The following is a 6,083-nucleotide window of genomic DNA, read 5'->3' as shown; positions in this document are numbered from 1 at the left end:
TTAAGAAAGAGGTCTTTCTGTTTAAATTGCTTATAGATAAGATTGTGCAACCAGATTTCATGAATTCATGTAGCCAACCATTTTGCCTTCTGCAGTGTCCATGAGCAAGCTAGTGAATCCCTCCTAGCTTCAACGTTGCTGCTCTTCCCCTGATCTCTGACCCACATTTTCCTCATCTGAAACATTGACAGGTTCTGGATGTAAATAATTTGTTGTAATTCATACGTGCTGCACAGTGCGGAACCAGAGATTTCGACCATACTTTATTTATGCCAGGCAAAATACAGTATACACCACCAACTCACCTAGACAGATTGCTAAGGCTACTGTATTGCCCAATTAAGGATCATGTAGGGATGTAACAGAAATGGAAAAACATGTTCAGTTTGGGATGTTGCCTCACAGAAAAAAAAAGTTATTCTTGAGATTCATGGGCACACCTAAGGCCGTTAACCACAGTTGAGTTATTAGCTGTTGGAGTTAAAGAGTGGCTTAGGAGGCTTCAACCTGTTCCATGCAGTCATACTTAAAGTGGAGAGAAGGAAATGGTAAGATGGCTCCCATCAGTCTGCCTGGCACACACTGAATAATTCCAATTTACATATGATGTATGTTTCTAATAGTTGTAAGAGCTTCATGCCAGCCAGAAGAAAAATTAAGGGGAGGCAGCAAAGGCTAGAGCAACAACATGGGCAGTAGATTTCTGGATGAAGTCTAGACGACTCAGTGATATCCACTCAGAATCTTATTGCACCGCTATCCATGTTTCCCTCCTTAATCCCCCTTGCAATCCCTGTCTCTCCCCTGTCTGCCCTTCAGTTTCTTTCTGGTCTCAGAGAGGAAGTGTGTGGGATGTCATGGCGTTAGAGATCAGGTATTAAACTGTTTACTCAGAGCCAGGGAGAGGCCTCTTATTACAGAAGGCTTGTTTTGAGCAGCTGGAACACTACAGCACACAATGCTCTCTTGCCTCATCGCCTCTAACTATATTCCTGCCACTACGCCAGTGAATGACAGGCAGGATTTGAGAAAGGTGCTTGAGCTTAAATGCTGGAGGGCAATGTAGCTCTTTTAGAGTGAGTTACAGCAATAAATGTATCCTCAAGGGCAGACAACAGAGCTTTTAATAAATGTGAGGGAGCTGGTGACCTCCATTGCAACTTAAAATGAAAATCAATGTTAGGCACTTATTGGAGGAACATTTTTAAATGGAAAAGCTTAAAAATGCATAACATGTAACAAGGAAGATAGTGTTTGCAGTTGAATACAAGGTCCCTCAGAAGACGAATCACCTAATGCTGGAGGAGATAACTGTCCAATCAATCCAGATTATGAAGGCTTTGTGAATTCAGATGAATCTTAATTTGTTCACTTGTCATGATGATGAGTTTCCTTGTCATAATCTGTTTGGTCACTGGTCAACCATCCTCACATTCTTGAGCTGTTTCGGATGCTAGATAGTAAATCAGGCCTTCAATCTTTGTCCTCACCAGGGCCACAATTTTAATGTTTGCTTACTGTAAAATTCAATCAATTGTCAAAGCAAGCAAACAATCAGCCAAAGGAGTAAATCTACATCCAGAAGAGGGCACTGTTGCAATTATTTTGTTTTATGAAGAAAATCTGCATAGATTTCCAATTTCCTATTATTATGTATTATATCAAATGCATTAGCTAAACACTAACACTCAATGATGATTTCTTTTGTTTCAGAGTTGAGGCGTTGCTAATAATTGACTGAGGTCTAAAGAGTTCAGACTGAAACGCACTAGCAACTCAAGCCCAGTAAAGGAAAAGATGCATAATAAATAATCTAAAATGATCTAAATGACCTAAATTCATTATTTTCCACACTCCTCATATTAAACTGTTGCTACCAGCATACACAGAAAGCCAACTTGTTTGATCCTTCAGAGTCCAGATTTTTTAGACTGAATAGATCATAACAGCTGACCAAAGCTGTCCCATTTTTAAAGGCACCGCCGAGTAAGTCCAAGAAATGCAGCCTTCATTTGCTTGATGAGGACACTGTGTGAGGCTAGTCCATATGTGGAGGAGGGGCAGGTTCAGCTGAACCTCCAGATCCTCACAGCCTTTTCTGTCTGGCGTACACCACCACAGTCCTATTGACAATGTGTTCAAACACTACTGATTATATAATGGATAGTTTTTTGAATATTTTTGTCATCTAAGGCATGCTCTGCAATTGTTGATATTTAGGTTTGATCTCTTTTTCTGTAGTTTTGGTCAAGTTTACATCCCTTGCTGCTACCGCTGTGAGTGACAAAAGCATGATGTTTCAACCATTCATTCATTACTTTTATCTATCTGTTTTGACTTCTCTGCTCACTTGCAAACTAGATTTCAAGTACTCTCATTAACAGCTTTAGGTTGTAGGATGTTACAACTTAACTTAGGCTGGTTTGAGGTGCGTTCTGTGCAGTCAGCCCATCATAGCTGGTAGTTTATTGGTTATTGTTACACTAAATATAATGAGTCAGCCTCACACTAATTTATTTTCCTCCAAACACAATCATTCACAAAGCACCACTCTTTGGGAGGGCAGTACACCCAGATAAATTAAAGGTCCATTAATGTTTCCATTTGAAAATTAACATGTCAGATTTACTGCTCGTTAAACTTTAATTTTTAGCTTTATGTTTTCACCAGTACCAGCATCTCTCCATCCTACACTGGAGGCCTTTTAAACTTCCAGATGTTTTATTTTGCAGTAAAATCCCCCACTGAAAGATCATTCCCATTTATTTAAACTGTAAACAATATGAAGCTAGTGCATTCCTTCTTTGATCTTCTACTATACTGCTTTTCTTCAAGTATTTTATGTATTTTAGTCAGTTTATGTCTTGTCTGGTAGCATTGTTACACCCTGCAAAACAGGGAATGGGACACAGACATAGACAGATTAGTTGATAATATGATGTAAGGGAACCTGTTTAATCTTTAAAGGATGTCCTTGCTGGTGAATTTGTTGGATCTGCCCAGAGATTCATAGAAAAAGCCTTGGAAATGTAGCTGGACAAGGGAGAAAGAGGTGACTGGAGCAGGAAAGAGAGCAGAGCTTTGAAAAGGGGGGATGGGGGTCATGGACAAGTAAGGAGAGGGGGAGTCAGAGTGAAGACAGGAGAGGGGTGGATGAGAGAGAGATAGAGAAACGAGTTGAGAGGGGAAATAGATTAAAGGAGCAGAAGATATATGGAAGTGAAAAAAGGCCAGAGAGGAAATGAGAATGCAGAGAAAAGTGGGATTTGGGTGAGGGGGAGGTAAATGCATGATGTAAGCTTGTTCTTTTTACCTTAATTGGAGAGAATAGCATTCAATATATTTTTAGATGGGTGATAAAGCCAAAAAACATGAACATGTCAAGTTACAAAGCTTTCACCGCTTTCATCGCTTTCATGTTTACCTGTTTCACCTCAACACTAGCTTGACTCAAACACAGAAATATGCTCGCTGAAAAGAGACACAGAGCAGGGTGCTAATATTGGACAGATCATTCCACATGAGCTTAGAGTAGTAAGAATACTTCTTTGACAGGATGGCTCAGCAAGTGCCAATCCACCAGTTTCAGAGAGGAGGCCAGTGTCTCTGCTGGACACTTTGCTTGGCTCAGATTCAGATGAGTACAGCAACAGTGAGGAAGACAATGGACATGTTCAAGATGATGATACTAACGGTGAAAGGTTGAGGAATGAGGTACTGATATACTTTGGAGCACTACCTATCCCAAAGGATGAGAAACCACTCAAATGGTGGAAGGAAAATGAAGCAAGGTTTCCCACCTTGGCAAAGACATACTTGTCTGTCCCTGTAACATCAACAACGCATCAACGCATCATCAACCCAATCCGGACGCCTCTTCTGAGCTGCAGGGAACATCGTGACTAAAAAAAGAGCAAGCCTGACTGCAGAGCATGTAGACATGCTTACATTCCTCCACTGTAATGCTAATTGAACTCTTGCTGTCCCTTTAGTGTTGAGAGAAGTTCAATATTGAGATCAGTGCTGATTTTTTGTTAGCCCTAAAATCTTTTTTAGACTATTTATGTTAGGCTGAATTTATGTCGGACTGGTGGACATTTGTATTACAGAGAGATGCCTTTTACTTCTTTTCACTTTATTTTGTTATGTTGGGAAATTTATATTTGGATAATAAGTATTTTTATGAGAAAATGTTTGAAGTAATGGTTATTATTTATTGGTAAGTTAATCAAAGGATTAATCAACTAACCAGAAAATAATTGATAGAATAATCCAAACAAATATTTGTTAGATTAATTGACTAATTGAAAAATTAAATTAAATTAAATTAAATTAAAAAAAATAATCATTAGTTGCAGCCTAAAGCACATTACCTCCAAACTACTTTTACTGGACAAATTTTTCCAAAGCATACTATAAGTTTTGAGATTGATTGCCAACTTTCCAGGCAGCCATGGATTCCATTTATTGAAGTATTGTTTGAAAATCAACTTGCAGATACTTGGAACGTTTTTGTGATACATGATCCATCACAAGGAAAATATGCTTTTTTGTCAAACTTATATTATTGTCACATGTTGATGCAGTTGAGTGCAGGAAATATATGGAAAAATCTCTCTTGATGGCACATCAGGGCGCTCTGACTTCTCAAAAAATCTGCAGCAACTTGACAAGCTGTTAAATCAAACAATAAGCAAGCTAATAACTAATAAACAAACATTTATTTATAAGCAACCCGGTGTCAGATGCTGGAGTGTCTTTAATGCACGATCAAGGAAGAGTTTTAAAAACTGTCCTTAATTGTTTGAAACTGCACACAATGATGATGCATGATAATTAATGAAAGATAAAGGCAGTAAAGTATATGCAACTTTAGGCGTGAATATGACAATATATAAGCAGTACAATACAGTTATGTTGGATTTTTTTTAATGATTTTTGCATTTGATTATGTACCTTTATTTACTAAATTAGGCAGAAAAAGACATTCCTGTCTTACTGTATTTATAAAGAGTATTTCTATTGGTTTACCAGAAATTGTCAATTGATATAGTCATTTAAAATTACATATAAAGAATCGTTTATCCGTATCACTCACTTCATTGACACATAATTGATATTTGTTGATATGTCTCTGTGTCACTTCTCTGCTCTGCTTTGCTGTTTCTGTGTCTATGTGTCTGTGGAGCTTTGGTTGAGTGGTCATCGCAGTTGTCTGTGTTCTTGGAGACCAGGGTTTGAGACTCAGTGTAGGAACCATTATGTTGTTACAATACTTTACTGAAGAACATATTTTTTAATACTTTAATATCCTTGATTGTTACACCTATTTCCATTTTTATTCAAATACAAATACAAATAATTTTGCTGCCTCAACAAATACAGATACAAATACAAATACTGGGTTCTTTGCACATCCACAGCTTGGAGATCAATGTAGCTTGTAGATCAGTACAAATATTTAGCTCTTTAGACATGACTTATATGACATCCTTGTGTAACGTTCACAATCTGTCCATTCGTCAAACTAATCCGACTGAGCTCGCATTGTAATCCAGCTCATTTGTCACGGCCCGAGAATGGAACGCCAAATCACGTCCGTGTGTCTGCTCCCTTCAGACTGAGTGATGGGGTCTGAGATGGTGAAAGGTCAGGAAAGGCAAATCTAGCTACTGCATCCTCCATCGCTGATGTGATGTCAGCGCAAATCTGTGTTGTCAACGTGCCTGTGACCGCTCACTGCAGGTAAAAGATAAAAGAGATGGGTGGCCTTGTATGCCGCTGTCAGAGTGATGTAACAATGACAGAAAGAGAGGGGGGAGGAAGGAAATGATGGGAGAGACAGACAGAAGAGAAAGGAGGAGAGGGAGAAAACTAGGGCAGAAAAGGAGGGGAGAGAAAACACATAAATATTGGTAATAATAAAAATCAGGAAAGTTTAATTAAATTTTCATAAAATAATTTTGGAAGCAACAAAAGAATGCCTGAGGCCACAATATGACTGCTGCTGCTAAAAGAACAATTCCCCAAAAAATCACATCTTACGTTTTATGCATGAACAAGTATCTGAATTTATTTTGTGT

The sequence above is a fragment of the Thunnus maccoyii genome, chromosome 15 (assembly GCF_910596095.1).
Source record: "Thunnus maccoyii chromosome 15, fThuMac1.1, whole genome shotgun sequence".
In the NCBI taxonomy this organism is placed as follows: domain Eukaryota; kingdom Metazoa; phylum Chordata; class Actinopteri; order Scombriformes; family Scombridae; genus Thunnus; species Thunnus maccoyii.
This window is presented reverse-complemented; position numbering follows the sequence as displayed.